Here is a 22,905-nt window from a genome sequence, read left to right on the forward strand (position 1 = left end):
GCTCACTGACTTTGGAGTAATAGTACCAGGTTCAGCATCGTCGTCGACTTGTGACACTAATGGATAGTCAAGATGACCAATACCGTAAAAATCAAAAGATCAGCATAACTCCCTAAATCCGATATCAATAAATCAGATATTCCTGAATATGTGTTAAAGCTGAAGATCTATCTAAGGGCCCGGTTGTCGTGAATCTTCTTATCCTTCATGCGGGGCTCCATGGACACAGAAACCTTCACACATGTGAAATATACTGTGCTTCTTTCAATGATTTTTTTCTAATCCACCTTATTTTTTACCCAATCAAACCTTTCATACCATTGTTTGTTTTAAACAACCAAGAAACCAGGAAGCTATCAGGAATTATAGAAGAGAGAACTTATGAAACTTTGAAAAAGAAAATCATTTTAATAAAATGAGTTCGGTGCGTGAACGTCATGAAAACGGAATACATAACCAGAGAATTATGTAACTGAAACTCTGAATCATAAACATACTAATATTACGACTTTATATGGAATGAGATGGCTTCCGATACTGTTGCTCTCAATATAATAGAAGTATTTAACCTCAGAATTTACTCACATTAAACATAGATTATTTTATGAACAATAATTATGAAAATAAATTAATTAATTAGGTATACTGTATACAGTATAACTAATCAAAGCCTGTGTATGAATAATGTATTCCATGATGGTTATGTGACATGCACAGTCTGTTAAGCATATGGCACACTGGGAGATCGTTCTGACGGCAGTATGCAGCTGAGCAGTCCTGATCAAGTGAGTGAACCAGGAGTCTGGCGAGTGTTACAAACTGTGAAGGTGTGAAAACAAGCACGGTGGTTCGTAGGCCAAAGGCAACAAGCCACATACAGTCTAGGGGCAGACAACGCATGAAGCATACAGAGCAGTGACAGTGTATAATAGTTAATAGTGAGGTCTGAAGGCAATGGGAACCAGCAATAGGAGTCAACAAGGTGATGGGTGTAGAGGAAACACAAGTTCCAGGTGCAGCTAAAGTTGGCTTAACCTTGAGAAGACCAGGCACACACTTTACAAGTAGTAAGTATCCCTGCATACAACTAAAGGTAAAGAAGGAATATTTGGCCATGTAGCCTTTTAGACATCTGTCTTTCATAACACACTTCATGACTTCTGCATGAGCAAGACAAACTGTCATTACCTAGTATATACAGTGGCATTTTATTACAACAAAACTGAATCAACCCACAGTTTAAGTACTTTATAAAGAATTTCCTTTGTACTGAACTGTAACTGAATGTAAAATATATTGTATGGATTTGGAAAAAAAAAAGACATATATTTTAAAATTGGAAATCCATTAACGTAAGGTGTAATGTGATATCACAATTCAATGTATTCAATGAATATTAAATGCATTTTTTCATTGTACATGTTATTAATTTCAAAGAAATTCTGTGTGTGCATATTAGAGTAAGATATATAACAATAAATTAAAAAACAAATTGTAAAAATGTAATTAAGACATTAATTTTAACTGACCAAACAAATTAGAGAAAAAAGTAATAAAAAAATACTTTCATTTTTATGTAAAACCGAACCAAAATTAATAATTTATATTTAAGCACAAACAAAACCTTAAATGTCTATGCAGAATAGAAGAAACATGAGTATAATTAATTATGAAACATAAAGAAAACATCAGCAACATAACACATTCTCCATTACTGGGTTTAAAGCAGGGGGCAGGAATTATGCTATGCTACAATGAAATACAATTTTTGTTATGTTACAGTTTAATTTTTTTTTAATTAAATGCAATCAAATAAAAGTGCACATAAAAATAAAATAACCTCACATTTAGTGGCAAATTTTCTGAAAAATAGCACCACTTTTGAGAAAAAATAACCTACCTTTTTTCAGTTCTCTACTAATGGGGACAATTTTGAAGGGGATCACATTAATGTAGACAAATAAATAAAATTCCTTCCAAAAAATGAAAATTCCCATTACTTTCTGAACACACCTCTTACATACGTAATACATAAATACAAACCAAACACACTAGTAGTTTGTAAGACCATGCTTTGCTCAGTCGATAACCAAAACTAAGTAAATCTTTTAAACATTTCCACTCACACATAGTTAAAATATGATGTATTGTAATCTATAATACCAACTAAATGTGAAAATGAATTATTGACACATTAAATATATTTTTTAAAAAGTTGACCCATTCAATATTTTATAACAAACTGATAACCAAGGTTACACAATAAAATTTGCAGCTGCCGTATCAACAATGCCATTTTTTGCAACCAGCTTTTAATTCTTGGCTAACAATCAGCATAAACTGAAAGAAAGAATTTACTGTTATTTTTTAAACACAACATCAAATCAAGACTGCTTCAAATAGTATTTATTCACACATTCATCCAGATCTGTACTATCCTGGTTTGCCTGCTTCAGTACAGTATTAATTTGTAATATTTGTAAACAATGTATATTTGTGCTTTATATATCAGTTGAATAAAGCTTGCTCTATAAACATCTGTTGATAAAAGAAATGTTGATTTGGTGAAGTGATCAAGCAGGGCATATCAATTTCTTTGTCAGACCACTTTGCATACATAAAAACAGAAATTATAACACATTTAGTCAATGTACAAACAATTCCACCCCCCCCCCCCTCCCCCAAATAAATACATACCAAAAGAGAGCTGAAGTATACCATTTATCTTATAGTCTCTTAAACATCAGAACCTTTCTTTAAACATGTATTTTTCAGAGGCAGCCTTTCTGTTTAGAATCTTGTCTCTATGAATCTTGCTCTGTTTTTACATCCATTGTTACATTCCAGGTTGGCCTGGCTAAGCAACCCAGAATAATAAGATACTTTAATCACTGGAAAGTGATATTTTGAAGTATATGTTTTTAAGTTTGTCTTGTTGCTAACATAGAGGATGAATAAAAGTTGGTAATTAGTTGTATTTACAATAGAAGAGTTTTTTTTTTAAAAACAATTTTTTTTTATTATTACTTTCCAAAAACAAAAGCAGATCACAATTTAAATAACAATCCAGATAATATTTCAAAAATTCACTGTATGCCTAGCTCGCCGCTCGATCACAAAAAAAAAATTAATTCCCTTACTTAATCTTATCAGTAAGGTACAATATCCCACGGTTATGTCCCGAGAGGGTGACAAGATTCACCCTGGGCCAATGCTAACGCCTGGGGTTGAATTTCTATTTAATCAAGTCCAAAAAAAATACACATAAAAAAAAGGTTAAACCTTGCCCTGGCCTCGACCAGCAGGCGTTTCATTTCTCTACATGACTTTTACATTATGTTTCGGCGAGCTGCCTACGATGTGACCGCACGCAGCAACAGTCGAGCAACAATTAACTGAACAACAAAGTTGTCTTTCCTTACAACCGTGAAAACAAAGGGGAGGAAACTCCGTGTGTCTACCGACCAATCACAAAACAGAACCAGGTATATGACAATGTAAAAATAATATACTGCTACAATTTTTTTTTCTGAAAGTCTGGAAAAGCATATCACACCACCTCAACGTTCGTTCTGATTGGCTGGAGAGGCCGTGCCCAACAAAAGTTCTAGTCCGTTGCTGCGCAGCTTTACATCTACGCGCTGGGTTTTCCCAACAACACACTAACTTGAGGCGTGAAAAATAACTTGCTGGCAACAGTGTGTCGTGACCGTGTCTTCCTATCTTTTTAAACCTTCTAGAATGTTATCGCCTCACTAACCAGAATATGCTTTATACAGTAGAACCTTAACTATCCATAACCCAATTAACAGAGATCTCAATTAAAAATGAAACTTTTGGAGAGGGGAGAGATCAAGCCCACGAAGTGTAATTCATTAGGGAAGGGACAAAAAAGGAGATAAACTAAAGACTACATATTAAAAGTAGAAATGAACGGACAAAGAAACGGACTAGAATTGCCAGTGAGAAGAAATACTAGTCCCGGTTAAACTGGATTATAAGTACGGAACAACTATCCTTCCTTCCTAGAATCGCTTCATTTAAAATAATTTCATTCATACACATTTTTAAAAATTAATAACACAGGTCTGCGATGAAAAAGTTTTTTAAATAAATTTATCACAAACATGTAGATGTTGGTCTGTATATAGCAAATATAAACTATGTTTTAACGTATCACGTTACATTCTTTTTGTATATAGATAAATATATAGGTAATAGTTCGTTATATCAGTAAGTTTGATTTTTTTTTTTTTTTCCACAAAATTAATTCCATGATCTTTATTTCTATTCTATGCTCTATTACCGACCATCCTATAGTCTATTGTTACTAACCTGCCTTTCCCCTGTGAGAAAAAGTATCAAAAAAAAGTTTTATGTAGTCTACGACTAATCATAGTGGTTTAAAACTGCAAAAAAAAAAAAAAAAAAACTAGTAAAATATTGTTTTATTAAATCTGCAGCTCCTCAGAGTTGCAAAAACAATCCAAATATATTTTGCTATATTTGCGGACAATATACAATAGTTAAGCAAAGATTAAAAATAACTGACTTTGTAAAAACTGCTTATTATGCTTACTTCGGAATGAGGTTATGTTACCAAGAGAAACAATGGGTTCCGCATATGTGTTGAAGTGTTAAGACAGTGGACTTACGGTAAATCAAAATCATTGTCATTCGGTATTCCTATGTTGTGGCGGGAACAAAAAAATCATACAGATCATTGTTATTTTTGTTTAACCAATGTAACAGGATATAATTCTAAAAACCGCCCCAAAATTGTGTATCCTGATGTTTCGTCTGTAACAAAGCCAGTTCCACATGGACCCGAATTACCCATACCAGTTCCTACTAACATTAACAGCTTCGAAACGCCTTTATCACATAACTCAGAACAAAGTGATCATCTGCAAAGCAGTGGTGAAATTTTTCACCCTAAAAATGACCCTCGACCTTTAAAACAGCAAGTACTGAATGATTTGATACGGGATCTTGGATTACCTAAGGACGCTGCAGAACTTCTCAGTTCAAGACTAAAAGAAAACAATTTATTAGATTCTGCAACTACATTTTACTGGTATCGAAGCAGAGAACAAGAATTTGTGGAGTATTTTAAGAAGTTAATTTAGTATTTTGCTGTGATATTGTGGAGTATTTGAAGAAGTTAATTTAGTATTTTGCTGTTATTGGCGGTTTAATACAAAAATTCAATATTGAATACAATACACAAGAATGACGACTCTTTATAGATTCTTCAAAAAGAAGCTTAAAGGCTGTCCTTTTACATATCCGCAATAAATTTGCATCGATACCTGTAGCTCATTTTAATTTAAAGAAACTTATGAAAACTTGAAAAATGTTTTGGAGAAAATAAAATACACCAAACACAAATGGTTAGTTTGCGGTGACTTAAAAATCATATGCATGCTTCTTGGTCAACAGCAAGGCTACACAAAATTCCCCTGTTATATTTGTGAATGGGACAGTAGAGCAAGAAATTTACATTGGAAAAAAACTGATTGGAAAATTAGAATGGTATTGAAAGTTGGAGTAAAAAATGTCATCAATTCGAGCTTGATGGATCCCGAAAATATTGCTTCCACCACTTCACATCAAACTTGGTTTGATCAAACAGTTCGTAACGGCATTAGCGCAAGATGGAAATACTTTCAAGTATCTTTGTTCATGTTTCCCTAGCTTATCTGATGCGAAGTTGAAAGAGGTAATATTTACGGGACCTGATATCAGGAAGCTGATTAAGGATACAGAATTTGAAAAAGTGATGACCACCTTGAAACTAAATGCCTGGCATGGCTTTAAAAATGTTGAATCTAAGTTTCTAAGCAACACAAAAGATCCTGCGTATAAAAATATTGTCCAGGAAATTTTAAACGCCTATAAAAATTTAGGCTGTAATATGAGTCTGAAAATTCATTTTTTGAAGTCTTGCATTGATTGTTTCCCAAAAAATCTAGGCAACTACAGTGAAGAACAAGGTGAACGGTTTCATCAGGACATAAAAGAGATGGAAAGAAGATATCAAGGCCGTTGGGACATTAATATGATGGCGGACTATTGCTGGATGATACACAGAGATGAAATAAAAAATCATAAACGAAAACCAACAAAACGCAGCTTTTTTTCGAAAAGAAAACATTATTAATTGTTTTCTTCATGTATAACTTAATGTTGTATTTTAATAGCTATAGACTCAATAAAACTTTATAAAATATTCTAAAATGATTCTCATTCATTTTATTAAATTTTTGTTTTGTTCTTTTTCCTTTTTCGTATTCAAATACTATATCATCTAAATCTGATAAATGTGACGTGGTATATATCATATGAATACCGTTTTTTATTACTTTTAAGAAAATTAAAAAAAATATTAACCATCTAACAAAAAAACTTTTCAAAAAAAAATTCCGCAGACCTGTGTAATTAGTGTCAGTAATACTTGTACATTTGTTTTGAATAAATTACTTAACGAAATTTTGCTGTATTGTATAACCTAACTACATTTGAAATTAATTATCCGTGATTTCCACTTATCCGTGCTGACCTTCCCCACCCCCCCACCCTATTTTCCTGGTTGATCAAGGTACTATTTTAATTGTAAAAATGTTAATAGACCTATTAATTTTAACTGAAGAAATTTAAGTGAAAAAATAATAATAAAACAAACTACAATCAGTTTTAAGTAAAAAACCTAAATTAAAATTAATAATAATTAATATTAAAGCACATATAATATGACTTAAATGCCTATGCATAATAGAAGAAACTTGAGTACAAATTAATTATGAAACACTAGCGCAGTACCCGGTGTTGCCCGGGCTGAACATAGGGTGATATATTGTCCGTAAGTTAAAGAAAAATGGATAGCGATATATGAAATTGTGGTGGACATAAAGAAATTACACAGAATTGCTGCTATGACCTATGAAACAAAACACATATTGTAAACATTGAGACATGTTTACATGTTTATACTAATTTTTGTTTTATGGATATTTGTTTAATGTCATTTAAATAAGAATAATTATATTTTTCTCTCATGTATTTAAGTACTGAGTTGTGCATGGTGCGAAGTCCCTGGCTTATTCCATAACATATCAGTTGCTATTCATGTTTGGGATTTTATTCTTCTTTGCTGAATATTAATTGGAGATTTATTATTCCATTTATTACTGATTTCGCTTTACTGCACTCATTAGCTATAGTCTTTGAGTATTAACCCTCTCGCCAAGTGGGAAGCGAGGTAGCTAAGTCATTTTTCCTAGTCTAGATGTCCACTGGCCTGAGATTTTGTAAGAACCATTACTTAAGTGTTGGGCTTCGGATTGAGAAGACTTCCCCTGTGCATGGGGCCGTGCTTTGGTCTAGGTATCCCGCGCAGAGAACAGTAAGATACATCGCTACCGTGAATTTATGTAGCTTTGCAAGAATCAAGTCGAGGAAGTCCAGGTTTTTACCATACCGACCATAGATAGTCATGTTTCGCAGTCGTTTACACAACCGCATCGGGTGAATATCCACCATTGTGCTGCGAGACTTCCAGTCAGTTATAAGCTACCATTCCTGTCTACATTGGTGAGACACACCCATTTTAAGGAATTTTCAACCAATCCTATGCGGAGACAAGCTGAGTTGCCGTCATCAATAGTTTTGCTGGGTCGTGGTTCTAGACTTTCTTTCACAGCGAGAGTTGGAGCATATCCTGAACGACTCAGGACAAGACTAGAGGTCCTAGAAGAATCGAGTTTTTCAAATGCCCTCCCCTGAACCTTGTTGAGTATATTTTATCTAATTATCATGTGTAGAATCATGAACATAACATTATCTTCAATCAGTTTCAATGGGTAATCGTACACTAAAAAAAAAAGCATAAATAGTTTTGAGAGCTAGCAGATATTTTGTTTTAAATGATATTGTTTCATGTATGTACCTTAACTTTAAATGTTATCGATGTGTAATGATGTCCGATACAATTTCGTGTGAGCCATATCAAAATATAGAATATTACGTTGAAAAAGAATAATCTGATTTTTCTTATTTCGATAATTCTGTGGATGTGTTACGACAGACCCATATTTATAATAAGAATATTAATAAGAATAAGTTTTTATTATGGAATATATTTGTTAACAGCCTCAAGGTCAGGCCAACACATTTCTAACACGTTAAGAGGATAAGAATTCAAACCAAACAGATATATGTATACACACACACACACACACTTATATATCTGTAGGTGTACACACACGAATAAAATCAACACAATATGTACATATTTATTTATGTCTATGACCTATTTTTTTCTGTTTACCCATGGCGATCGGTTGAACGGTTTAGAATTTGATGCGTTGCCGCGCCATCTAGTGAAGAGTTATAACAAAATAGATATCATGAAAATATTCTCCGTGTTTAAATATTTATTTATTTTATTTATTTATTTATATGAATTTTTTTACATGCGCACCAACAGTCCAGGCACTTTAGTGGTGGGCACGACGTATACAAAATATACACAAATACATAAAGAAACAAGAAACAAAGGACAAGACATCCATACAAACAGCGACACAAGGACAAATACAAATATAATACTTATAATAATAATTAGTACAAAGTAGTAAGACATAACATTTAATAGAGTACAATAATGTAAACATGAAAGAGAAAAAATACTAACTATAATTAGTATGAGGATATAAATTACATTAAATACTTTAAAACATAGCTCTGTTCACAATTGATTTGACTTGGTGTTGTGTCTATTATAGTTTGTAACGAGTCTATAAATAAGATCATTCTTCTTAAAAATAGTACATAAACTAGAAAAGAGGCGAGAATTGAATTGGGGGATTCTCAATCCGGTGTTCTCAAGAATATAGCTACATTTAATTTTATAGTTATAAATGTTATGTACAAAGAGATAGTCCAAATAGGCTCTACGGTCTGCTAGAGGAATAAGATTGGGATGCGGAAAACCTCTATGAATTATTAGTTGAGACAATTTGTTTTGTAAATTTTCTAGTTTCTCAATATTATGTGTACTAATTTTCATGGAGATCGGTGTATATTAATATACAAATATATAGTTAACTACAAAATCTCAAAAATTTCAAAAATTTATTCTCTTTCGATTTGGAGTGTTTCAGAACCATTCGGGTTCCACAACCTCCCCCCTCCAACCTCCCCGGGGAGATTTCATTTGCCCCAATTTTTTGAAAGTCGTGACAAAGTACGTTAAACATGACTAACATAACTACATGTTATGTTAGATAATGTCCGGCATGCATCGCAATGCCTCTTTCAATCTATATACATGTATATTCAGTCAGTTCGTCGAGAAGGGATTGAACTAACAGAATCTTTTATTAAATTATTTTAAAATTAAAAAAAAAATTATAGTAAAATAATGATTTTAGTGAAATAATGAAATAATTGGGAATACATTTTTTTTATTGGTGTTTTTAATGTGTTCATTGCAACACTTGGTGATAAATCTGTAAAATAGAACACCAATACTTGATTTATGAGCCTATGGGAAACGTTGTGTGATGTGTTTGTGTATGTGATGTGATATGGATTCGAAAAAGAATTTATCGTAAGATTTGGGTTGAAACCTTGTTTTTAGATACTATTCGCCCCAAACAATGTTATTTGAAAAGAACTATTGTACTTTTGCGTACACGCAACGCAAGCCAACTACATGATTGTCAAGTAAATGAGACTGATGAAGAGCATATACACAGTTTGGAAGAAAATTGAATAAGAATTTTTCAAGCGCTATCCATTATGACTCCAGAACAAAGGATTTATGAGCCTATGGGAAACGTTGTGTGATGTGTTTGTGTATGTGATGTGATATGGATTTGAAAAAGAATTTATCATAAGATTTGGGTTTAAACCTTGTTTTTAGATACTATTCGCCCCAAACAATGTTATTTGAAAAGAACTATTGTACTTTTGTAAATTCTGCAAGAAATGCTTCGATAGAGGTTCTTGGCCAGAAAGCAATGATGCCAGTGGCTCTGGTGGTGGTGTTAATTGTGGTAATTTGACTCTGGTGGTTCATGTGGAAATCTCAAAGCATTGCAATGGATATGGTCGAGTTCGACTTGCTCAGTTGGAGCCTACCCACAAGATAATTTGGAACGGCAACAAAACAGATTGCCAAAAGTGACATTACAACATAAACGTTTGGCATTCAGATATGATCCAACAGTCAATTACGCCGCGGATATATTGGTCGACTTTGGAACAATGAGCACTGTTAGTCACATATCCATTGTTCTGGAGTCATAATGGATAGCGCTTGAAAAATTCTTATTCAATTTTCTTCCAAACTGTGTCTAAGTTCTTCATCAGTCTCATTTACTTGACAATCATGTAATTGGCTTACGTTGAGTGTACGCTAACATATTTTGATGCCTCACTGATAAAATTTATATCAATTAACTATAAACTGAAATTAATTTAAAGTTTCCAATTTGATCATTTTAACGGTTATGTTATGCTATGAAAACCAGAGATTAGAGAAAGTTACAGATGGAGCATGTCACCAATTCTGCGGGAGAGGTCTGAGGCCCTGGGACGGAAGGGGAATGCTTTCGTCCGCCATATTGGAACGTGAAGAAAGTTGTGTTTTCCCGTAAGAGTTACGTTGCGGCGAATTTTGAAGTGCTTGGATTTAATTAAGTATATTGTTCGGTTTCGAGTTTTATTAATATTTTTGCCAACATATATTTAACTTTCGATTCCACAATCGTGTGACGTTCATTACTTCAGTAAGTTAGTAGAATGTGTAAATTGTTTTGAGGTGACACTCGTATGGGAAATGGGAAATGGCATCCTATGTAGCCTTTGGGTGTACTAATAGGAATTTCATTTTTTCATTTCATTTCATTTATTAGCGTCCTATATTTGACAGTACATATGTCCAGGTTTTGTCAGTAACATTACAAATAAAATACATCATCATAATACACTAACAAAACAATAAAAAAAAAAATACATTATAACACAATAATATATGTTACAATAAAAAATGATAATAAAAAAACAATGCAGCAATTTATGTAGATGCACTGAGGAATTCATTAACAGAGTATGGAGCTATTCGTAGTAGGTAATCTTTGAGATGTCGTTTAAATATGGTATGTGATTGGGATGCTGTATTTAACAGGGATATCGGTAGAACATTTATTAGTTTAAGGCCCATGTAAAAAGGGTTCAATTCGTATTTTTTTGTTGAATGAAAAGGAATATGATTCTTATAAATAGATCTGGTAAAGTGATTATGTATTTCATTATTCTTTACATACTTAATATTTTGAATTACATAAATGACAACCGAATATATATAAATGGCTGGAAATGTTAAGAGTTTGTTATTCAGGAAAATAGGCCTACAAGAATGCAAGGAAAGGAAAAAAACAACTGGAATTCGAAAAGGATAATAAAATAACGTTTCACAAGTAAGTAGCAATAAATGGCGGGGCTGGCTTATAGCCTTTTATAATGTTTATCAATGATATAGGTTATCTCCCCATAAATGGAATAATGTGACTGTTGATACGCAATATGGAACATTTACCACCCGAAATATTACAAAATAGAGCTGTTAAAAAACTGGGTAAATGTTCCGTATTGCGTATCCAAGTATATCTGTTGGTCCTGTTTAAGTATTTTTAATGTCAGTAGTTTTATTAAAACTTTTTTTTTAATTTAATTTATAATATTGTTACGATTTACCACGAGGGGTTCGTAAAGGATAGCCCAATTAATAGATTTTATTTCACACACACAGTTTTATTTATTACCACTACTTGTCACTTACAATTAATCTTCTAAGATGGCAAATAATTAACTACACTTAAAGAAATGTCTATTCTCCAGTCACTCGTTCCACACACCTCGCTGGGCCGCACCTCTGGCGCAACTCTCGCCGCAGCACCCCTCGTGGGTCTCCGCCGCGGGACTCCGTCGCCGCACTCCGCCGCCGCCGTCACACCCTTCGCCGAGATCCCACACGACGACTCGCTCGCAACTTCACTCGGGACTCCGCCGCGCCCGCGACTCTATCGCCCGGAAACTCCCGACTCCACTGAACTCACTCACTCCCTGCCCTGGAACCTTCGTCCAAGGACTTCGCCACTCTGCCGCACCCGCGGCACTATCGCCCGGAAACTCCGCTGCAGGAGAACTCCCGACTCCACTCACTCACTCAGACTCTCTGCCCTGGAACCTTCGTCCAAGGACTTCGCCACTCTGCCGCACCCGCGGCACTATCGCCCGGAAACTCCGCTGCAGGAGAACTCCCCACTCAACTCCTTACTCAGACTCTCTGCCCTGGAACCTTCGTCCAAGGACTTCGCCACTCTGCCGCACCCGCGGCACTATCGCCCGGAAACTCCGCCGCGGGAGAACTCCCCACTGAACTCCTTACTGACTCGAAGGTCGGCCCAACCTCCTTAAATATCCCTTGGGTTCCCGTCCAGAACAATCGGGCATGTCTCCGAGATATCGCGTGACCTTCGTCGTCGAAATGCCCAGAAACGCGTCGTGAGTCCTCGAAGGACGCGGCGGCTGCTCAAAGAACGCCGATAAACTCAACAAGCATCGGGTTCCCACAAAACACACCGATAAACATGTCTGAGTCCCTCCATTCCGCAGTGCGGCCTCCCTTAAGTAACTCAATCTGAGGCAGGTGCGCGCCGCGACAGTCAGGATGTCGCGAGATAGTATGGCACGAGATACCAGGGAGAGGATGCAGGTGGAAGGGGGCGCAGACAGGCCGAACGAGCGCGGCGACGCCAAGCACTGCAGCCAAGCGTGATCGTAACATTGCCCCCTCCTTAAACCTGTTCGTCCCGAACAGGTAATGCATCTCCTCCTGGAGGTCCCCATGCTACTCGAAGTTTAGGCCTCCTGCCTTTTCTCCATCGCGGGCTGTACAGTCTCACCAGGTAACCCTCTCTCGCAGTAGATGTTGCTTCTTTCGTCACCCAGTGACACTTCTGCGTTGCTGATGACCAATGTCGTTCAGTTAGCTGCCCGAGACGGGCCGACCGTTGCCTTGGACGGACCCGATTCTCTTGAGAGCATTGCTCGTTGCCTCCCAATGGTTCGCTTGTTTCTTCCCTTTTTCTCTCTGTTTGTTCTCTCGTAGCTACTTGTTCACAAAGCATTTCTTCCCAGCTCTTCTTCGTCTCTTCTTGGTTCCTCATTCCCTCTTTGTTCTTATGAATATCGTCTGGACTGCTTTCAGTTACTCCTTGCACCATCTTCTTCACTCTTTGTGTTCTCATTTTCTCTTCTCGGTCTTTATTCCCCTGTTCTTGGTCCTTCTTCACCTCTTCTTGGTCTTCCTGTGTTTCTTCTTGGTCTTCCTTCGTTTCTTCTTTGCACTTCTCTATCTCTTCTTGACTCATGTACATCTCTTCTCGGCTTTTCTTCAGCTCTTTTGTGAATTTTCCCCTCTCTCTTTCGTTTTTCTTCATTTCTTCTTTTTCAATGTTCCTTACTTTGTAACTCATCTTCACTGCTTCTGTTCTTTTCTTCAGTTCTTCTTTCATCTTCATGTCCTGGCTAATTTCCACTTCGCTGTTCCCCTCTAGGCTGGTATCCTCTTCGCTGGTCTTCTCTTCACTGGTCTTCTCTTCGCTGGTCTTCTCTTCGCTGGTCTTCTCTTCGCTGGTCTTCTCTTCGCTGGTCTTCTCTTCGCTGGTCTTCTCTTCGCTGGTCTTCTCTTGGCTGGTCTTCTCTTGGCTGGTCTTCTCTTTACTGTTTTTATCATGGCTATTATTCTCTTGGCTGTTCTTCTCTTCTAGGCTTATCTTCACTTCGGTCTTCATTTCATTCTTAATTTCTTCCTGGCCACTCTTCATTTCATCCTGATCCTTCTTCATTTCCTCTAGGCTATTATTTGACCCACTCTTCGTTTCTTCATGATGGTCCTTACTCTCATTATTTTCACTCTTCACTTCTTTCGCAGAGTTCTTCATAATGGTTATCCATTCCCTCATGTCATTCACCATTTCTTCCAGGATAACCCTTATCTTCCTGATATCTTCTACATTTAACTCTTCAGCAGCCATCTCTTTCTAAAGCATTTACTAATTAATCAACCTAAATATTTTTTTCTAATACTGTTCTTAATTTTAAATGGTCTAGCCGAACCTTCTAATTAAACTAACGATAACTCTATTACATTCAAAACTAACACTGACTACAGTATACTCAAACTAACTCTAGAAAATTTCAAATTCACTAAAGTTCTAAACACTAACTATATTCTCGTAAACTAAACTATATCCTTAACTTTTATTCTAATAATGTAACTGAATCATAAATCTATTAATTAGGGCTATCCCACTTCTGACACCAAAATGTTACGATTTCCCTGCGGGGGTTCGTAAAGGATAGCCCAATTAATAGATTTTATTTCACACACACAGTTTTATTTATTACCACTACTTGTCACTTACAATTAATCTTCTAAGATGGCAAATAATTAACTACACTTAAAGAAATGTCTATTCTCCAGTCACTCGTTCCACACACCTCGCTGGGCCGCACCTCTGGCGCAACTCTCGCCGCAGCACCCCTCGTGGGTCTCCGCCGCGGGACTCCGTCGCCGCACTCCGCCGCCGCCGTCACACCCTTCGCCGAGATCCCACACGACGACTCGCTCGCAACTTCACTCGGGACTCCGCCGCGCCCGCGACTCTATCGCCCGGAAACTCCCGACTCCACTGAACTCACTCACTCCCTGCCCTGGAACCTTCGTCCAAGGACTTCGCCACTCTGCCGCACCCGCGGCACTATCGCCCGGAAACTCCGCTGCAGGAGAACTCCCGACTCCACTCACTCACTCACTCAGACTCTCTGCCCTGGAACCTTCGTCCAAGGACTTCGCCACTCTGCCGCACCCGCGGCACTATCGCCCGGAAACTCCGCTGCGGGAGAACTCCCCACTCAACTCCTTACTCAGACTCTCTGCCCTGGAACCTTCGTCCAAGGACTTCGCCACTCTGCCGCACCCGCGGCACTATCGCCCGGAAACTCCGCCGCGGGAGAACTCCCCACTGAACTCCTTACTGACTCGAAGGTCGGCCCAACCTCCTTAAATATCCCTTGGGTTCCCGTCCAGAACAATCGGGCATGTCTCCGAGATATCGCGTGACCTTCGTCGTCGAAATGCCCAGAAACGCGTCGTGAGTCCTTGAAGGACGCGGCGGCTGCTCAAAGAACGCCGATAAACTCAACAAGCATCGGGTTCCCACAAAACACACCGATAAACATGTCTGAGTCCCTCCATTCCGCAGTGCGGCCTCCCTTAAGTAACTCGATCTGAGGCAGGTGCGCGCCGCGACAGTCAGGATGTCGCGAGATAGTATGGCACGAGATACCAGGGAGAGGATGCAGGTGGAAGGGGGCGCAGACAGGCCGAACGAGCGCGGCGACGCCAAGCACTGCAGCCAAGCGTGATCGTAACAATATACTATACTAACCTAACCAACCATCCAAATTTTTTTTCTTTTTTTAAGTATTTTTAATGTAGTTACACTAACCTAAACCGTTCATAATGTTTTTAAGGACGATTGGAGCGGAACATATGTAAGTAACCAGGTGCTTTATAGGCCTAAAATGTTTAATGTGAGGAAGAACTATATAGAAAGGGTAGTTAGGGAATTGAAGCTCATTAAGACAGTGGGGCCAGACGGAATGGAAAATGATGCATTAATATTTGGTGGGAAGGAGTAGAGGTGTAGTTGGATTAGTTGCTAGTGGTAGACAGTGATAGGTTGTGGCCTTAAAACTGAGAACCAATTTTTGTTATTTTTTAATATTTTATTTAAGTATTAACATTGGTTTACATAAAAGTAAATGAATTTAAAGCCTACAAAGTAGGATGACGAAGAAATTGAGATGGAAAACATTGAAAGACAGGAGGAGAATAGAAGACTTGTCAGGATGTATTTGGTGATGAATGGTGAGGGTGGATGGGAAATGTTGCTTTGCAAGCTAAGTACAGGATTGTTAATGGGAGAGGGACCAATAACAAAAAGATTCAGAGGGCTTGAAGGAAAATGAAGAGGAGTAGACAATCTATGCTTATGAGGACTGTAAGTACAGGAGTGAAATGTAACACAGAAGTAATTGGTTACTGTGAGAGGGGTTGTGGTAGGTTTAGGAAGGGTATGGAAGGCTAGCATCATAGGTATGAGGAAGAATCCACTCACTAATGGGCATTAGCCCAATTGCAAAGTTAAATTTATAATAATAATTTTTATTATTGTGTAAGCCATTGTTGTCTCTAGGAGAGAACCATGAGAGATTATTACATAACTTAAGATTGACTGGGAAGAAATTTACGTGCCTTAACAGTAGTAAACGTAGGCCTAGTGCTTCAAATTTACAAGTTTACAGATATGGTTTATTAGGCCTTGTGTGTTTCAAATAAATTAGTGATTTTTTTAACAGTGTTACGTTTGTCTTTTTTTCTGTTTTAGACTATGTGTTCCTTAATTTATTTCATTACAAATAGAGTAATATGTTTCAGGTTTCTAAAAGACACATGCAAAGGCCTTCAGTGGATCAAAGATGTGAGAAGGGAAAATTGGGAACCTTCAACCTCAAGTGTTCTTTGCTTGTGTCATTTCACCGAAGATTGCTTCGATAGGACCTCTCTTTGCTGTGTACACTTGCAGGAAAATGCAGTTCCAACATTATTTCCTGCACAACCACCTCACATGCAGAAGGTGGGTTCTGATTCATAGATTTGATTGTTTAAAGCGGTATTTGGTTATACATCAGAATATCTTGGTTTCAGAAGTGTGCAGACAGAATTCGAAAGTTATGTTCTATGGTGCCATATCTATCAAAGTTGTTAGATCATTGGTAGCTATGGCTAACAAATGTTTTTTGCTTAAATTTAACCTTTTCAAAAACATGATAACTCTGAGAATAACATGTAGAATTGTTTCAAAACAATTTTTAAAAAATTATGTGGTTTTGAAGTTTACCAATTGATGTGGCCATGATCATTATTATTTTGACAAACAATTTTGGCAAATAGCTTGTGAAAAGGCATATATTGTTTTTCTCAGCATTTTATTTCTTCTTTATTTTCAATTTAAAATATACACTCTGAGAAACTCATAAATAGCCCAATTGGGCTACAGATAGGTCTATATAGCATGTCTAAATCTTACAAATAACACAGTACAACACAACTAGCACATTACAAACATTTCTCACAACAGGCACACAATAAATTTAACACTTTTTGCTGATGGTTTTCAACGAATAAGGCCACACACTTGGAAACTCTCCTATAAGTTCTTGATGGTACATTTAACTGCAGATTCTTATTCATGTGTCCCACTCATGAGCTGCAGTTTGAAAATTTTGTAATTTTATAACTACAGTTTAATTCATTTAACTTAAATATTTTACCATTATATTGTTTAGTATACTAATTACTGGAAAAATTAAGTATAACAGGTAAAGTGTGATAGTAATACCATCCTTACATTAATTTAGTTTGCGGAACCTAAAAATGCAATTTTTTTCCAAAGGTGCAGCAATGTCATGTCTTGCACCTTATCATGGCTTTATGTCCAGATAGGCCTTTGTTGCATTCCCAGATTTTACACTTTACCTTATTTCACACATGTTTTCTCTGGTCCCATACAAATGTACAACATAAATTTCCCTCATTTTACACTTTCCTACATTTTATTCCAGTTTTTGGCAGGTTCCTTGAGTAGATTAAGAAAGAGGGGGGAGGGGGGGGGGGTGGAGTTTCACTGTATTGGAAATAACAGTTACAATAGTTAGGTAGGCTACAACCTTAAAATTAAATGTGCCTTTTGAACACTGGTAGTAGGTAATGATAATCAGGAAATGGTTTACACTTCTAACATCCAAATTAATTTTACCCAATTATCTCTGCCAGTACTCTACCAATAGTGCACTAAATAAATTGAGCAGTCTATGTGCAATACATGTATTAATACACTTAGGTGTTAAATGGCATGTATTTGTAATAACTAGCATTATTTAAGAGAACAATTTAAGAGGGAATTTACGTTTATTCTGAACGGTTGTTTGGTATGTCCAGCTAATGATTACATTGTATTTAAAATTGACTTTTTTGTATTAGTGTTGAGCTTTTATATTTTTTTAATTTACAGACTCAGAAGAAGAGGAAACTACCTTAGTCTCTAGCACCAGTACAATTTTTCCTGATGATGGGGAGGAAGAAATCCCAGCCAAACCGGAGCACCATGATTCACCCGAAAAAAGAAGTAAGAGTGACCAGAGTACATCAATTTCTCCTGGTAAGTTTTCAAGTCCAAGCAAGCAGTGTCTCCGGTCAAAATTACATGAAATTGGAATGCGCTATAAGAGGAAGCTTAAAACTTTGCAACAAAGTAATAGGCAATTGCGTAAGAAGGTAGTACACTTAGACAGTGTCATTGAATGTTTAAAAAACAAAAGCCTTGTGAATGGAGGAGGACTTGATTTATTGAGAAGTATTGCTGGCTCAAACAAAGAATTACTTAAGAGACAATTAGCAAAGTTGGCAAAAACCGCTCTTCCCAAAACATAGAGCAAGGAGTTGCGAACATTTGCTATAACTCTGCATTATAATTCTCCACGTGCATATTATGTCAGGTCACATTTCAATTCATGCTTGCCTCACCCTAAGACTATCGGCAAGTGGTACAATTGTGTGAATGGGGAACCAGGTTTCACAGCTGAGGCATTTCATGCTGTGAAAATCAGAGCAAGTCAGGAGAGTCATGAGATAGTTTGTTCCCCCATTTTCGACGAGATGGCTGTGAGGAAACTTGTTGAATTTGATGGATGTGGTTACCATGGATTCGTAGATACAGGGTCTGGTGTTGATAGTGATGAACGGCAGCTAGCCAAGGAAGCGTTAGTTTTTATTCTAGTTGCTGTGAATGCATCATGGAAAGTATCTGTTGGATACTTTTTAGTGGACGGTGTAAATGCTGAGCAAAAAGCTAACCTTGTTTTTCAGCGTATAAAACTTGCCGAAGAAAGTGGTATACGTATTTTTTCTGTCACTTTTGATGGAACATCCACAAATTTTAGTATGGCAAAGGAATTGGGTTGTTCCTTGGATCCAGCGAAACCTCTGAACACTTGGTTCATACCACCAGGCGGTAACTACAGAATATCAATAATTCCTGATCCTAGCCATATGATAAAACTTGTACGGAATGCATTGGGAGAAAAACGTGTGCTGGTTGACAACACTGGTGGGGTTATTTAGTGGGAATTTTTTGATAAGTTGCATCATATCCAGGAGCAGGAAGGTCTACATTTAGGAAATAAACTGAAGTCATCACATATTTTATACCAAAATCAAAAAAAGAAAGTTTTAGTTTGGCTACCCAACTCTTAAGTCGTTCAGTAGCAGACGCAATGGAATTTTTGTCTCACTCCATTGCAGATGCAGAATTTCAAGGGTCAATGCCCACTGCAAGATTTGTTAACATTATGAATGACCTGTTTGATGTTTTAAATTAAAAAAAAACATAAGGCAACTTGATATCAAGAAACCCATTGTGAAGAAAATCATGTCAGTGTGTTGCAATTTTTTGATGAAGCTGAGCAGTACTTACCTAGTTTGAAACTGAATACAATTCCAGTAATCTATTCATGTAGGAAGACAGGCTTCTCAGGTTTTATTATATGCATTGAAAGCTCAAGAATTTTGTACAATGTTTTTATGTAGTGGAAGTGGTTCACCTTTGAAGTACATACCAACATATAAATTCTCACAAGATCATCTGGAGTTCTTTTTCGGTAACATAAGAATGCATGGTGGTTTCAATAACAACCCTTCAGCACGACAGTTCAAATCAGCGTACAAGAAATGTCTGGTCCACATGGAATTGAAGCCATCCAGCACTGGAAATGCAATACCTCTAGAAGAAATTACAATGTTGAATTGTTCCTCAGTAAAAATAATAAATGCAACATCAAGTATGATTAACTTGTGTAGTGAAGAAGGAGAAGACGGTTTGAGTCTAGAACCTGACACAGATCATGTGTATTTATTTCACCCACAAGAACTTACAGAATTTGCACATCATATCATCATCTACATAGCCGGATTTGTCATTCGTCGTCTGAGCAAAGATATGAAATGTGAAGATTGCCTTAACTCTTTGTCTGGGAACTCAGAAAATTTGGTGGATTCATTAATTCATAAGAAGGATCGTGGTGGTTTATTATATCCATCCAATAATGTAATTCAAGTTTGCATAATCTGAGAGAAAGTTATTCGAACTGCACTGGCAGAAAGTGGTGGAAAATTTCTTCTGCAAAAATTTACAGTTTCAAGACTTGTATATTTTGCATTGAAAAATGTTGTGAACTCAAAAACCCATCTGTTTGCTCACCTGGACGAGCATTCAAATGACCAGGAGCCCTTGAGCACCCACCGCATTCATTTGATTCAAGCAATAAGTGAAGTCTATTTTGAAGTTTGTGTACATTATGTTTGTAAAAAGGCAGTTGATAGGTGCGAAAGCAAAAGGAAAGTGTGGAACAAGCTTGTGCTCTTCAAAGGCTATTAGTACCTACTTACTGCAGTAAATTGTCAGGAAAGTTTTTTCTCTTTTAGTCACAGTTTGTCATTAAACTGCTCTAAGTGGTAGAAATTTAAGTATGTATGTAATTTTAATGTGATATGGTATTTAAATGCTAGAAAATATTTTTATTTGCAATGAAAAACACAGCTAGCCAATTGTTTGCATAATGTATGTATTAAGATAATTTTTACATTGTGGTTATGGCTATTTAAGTGAGAAATTTTTGTACATCAAAATGTGTAGGTATCATATGAAACTCCAAAGGAATTGTTTGTCTCATACAAATTGGTTTTCTTTCCCCTTGGATTGAGGTGAGCAAGTTGTGTTCTGGTTTACATAAATTACTTTCTTCAAACCTTTCAACATGTTAAAATTGTCAGTGTTGTGTTTAATGACTTGTGTTGGAGTTGTTTTTGTTGTGTGTTGTAGTTTGAAATACATAAATTCATCATCTTTTATGTATAGTTGATGCAATATTCATGGGTTCTTAAAACATAATAGCACTTGATTCTTTGCTTGTGGGTCCAATACCAAAGTTAAATATGTAAGATTATATATCTAGAACTACAAGGACACACTACCTTACTTGGAAAATTGCTTGGTTTTTAAAAGAAAGTATCTGTAGCTGTGTGTACTTGTGGTTAACTTGATTTTGTTTTCTTGTCTGTTTGTAAAGTTGATATTTGATGTGTATTTACTAAATGCAGGAGATGCAAGTGACTTACCCTGAAATATAGTGTATTTATTATGCAAAATGTTGTGCTTAAATGAGGACTGCTTGGTTAACTTAGTTTTCTGTTCATCTGATTTGTATTATTTTTTATTCTATAATGTATGCATCCTCTCATGTCAAATAAATGCAAAAGTTCTTACCTTAACTAGACAGCTAGCATTTTTAAAACTGTTTGAATTTGGACTATTTGTAACACATTTTTTACAATTAAGAGTGTTGTAGTTTGTGTCTGTTTTGTTATGTAGTGTATGTTTTCTTATATTTGTTAGTATGTTTAAGTGTTTTCATGTTTTTATGTACTGTATTGTTTTGTTTCGTATGTTTTACGTTACCATCATCTTGTTTTCAGTTATTTAAATTAATTTTTTTGGTCACTAAGCACTGTGCTTGTAATCATAATGTTATGTTAATTTTAATATTATGATGGTACAGACTGTACACAATAAGCATAATTGTTTGAAAGTCATGATTAAATTATATTTTCAGTCAGTTTGTATCTTTCCGCTGCTTGTAAACATAAACATTCCCACCTCCTTTTATTTAGGCGTACAGCCGGCATGTCGAACAGTAGGAAAAAATGTTGGAAAAAGTGGCATTTTTGTTAGTCACTAAGGGGTACGAGTTTGTTGTATTTATTTTGTTCATTTATATTACAATTCAATTACGACAAGTTTTGGGGGTATAGAACTTGTCTATTTTCATACATTCATTTTTTTTTTTACAGTATTTTACAGAGATGCATGACAAGAATCTTATAATTATTTAAGCCTTGTCGCCAACCACTTTTTAAATAGGGCTGTAACGTATAACTTGTTGGCTTGGCATTTGTTGAGGTATGTTCTGCAAAAAAAAACCCTAGTAAAAATCCAGCGATAGCGTAAATCAGAAAATGTAATCAAAACTACAGAGTCAATTCTACATACAACATTTTTGTAAGTGCCTCTTGGAAGTGAGAAGCTGAGAGGAAAATATTGTGTACCATTGCCATTAAAGATGGCTTACCCAAAACTTAGTAGTTTGATAATTTTACCAAATACACTTTCCCAAGTGATGTTAACAGCAGCTATTTTTTTTTCTCCTCTTTGCTGGTACTAGTAATAACAGAATTAGCTAAATTCAATTTGTTGTAGAACTCATTTGAGTGTACCAACCATAATGTACATGTGCAATTTGCACAGAGTGCAACTTGTAGTTTGCATTGTTGCTTGGAAGAATAATTATATTTCACATTTCGATGCTCGTGGAAAATATTATCTGCTACCTAGTTAGTGTTGAAAATTGGATAACAAGCTAATATAAAGGTAAGTATTCAGCCTATATACTAAGAAATTAGCCTACATATAGGGCAGGGCTTAAGTTTGCATATGTTATTAGACCAACATTTTAATTGCACACACAGTAACATATGTAAGAATAGTACTGCAACAGCCACTTCACTTTATTTTTGAAACAATCCCGGCCTTTTTTTGTTGGTAGTCCCTCTTGCACTGCATGTAAGTTATACTGTATACACACAGTGAAGCC

At 36.3% G+C, this 22,905-nt stretch overlaps 1 protein-coding gene across 2 annotated transcripts in view; it reads right to left on the bottom strand.

Moving 5' to 3' along the window:
• Positions 1 to 22,905, bottom strand: part of LOC134527922 (gastrula zinc finger protein XlCGF57.1-like) — an 82,387-nt gene that overhangs the window by 55,666 nt on the left and 3,816 nt on the right. The gene's annotated exons all lie outside the window — the stretch shown is intronic.

This window comes from Bacillus rossius, chromosome 1 (assembly GCF_032445375.1).
Source record: "Bacillus rossius redtenbacheri isolate Brsri chromosome 1, Brsri_v3, whole genome shotgun sequence".
Taxonomy (NCBI): Eukaryota; Metazoa; Arthropoda; class Insecta; order Phasmatodea; family Bacillidae; genus Bacillus; species Bacillus rossius.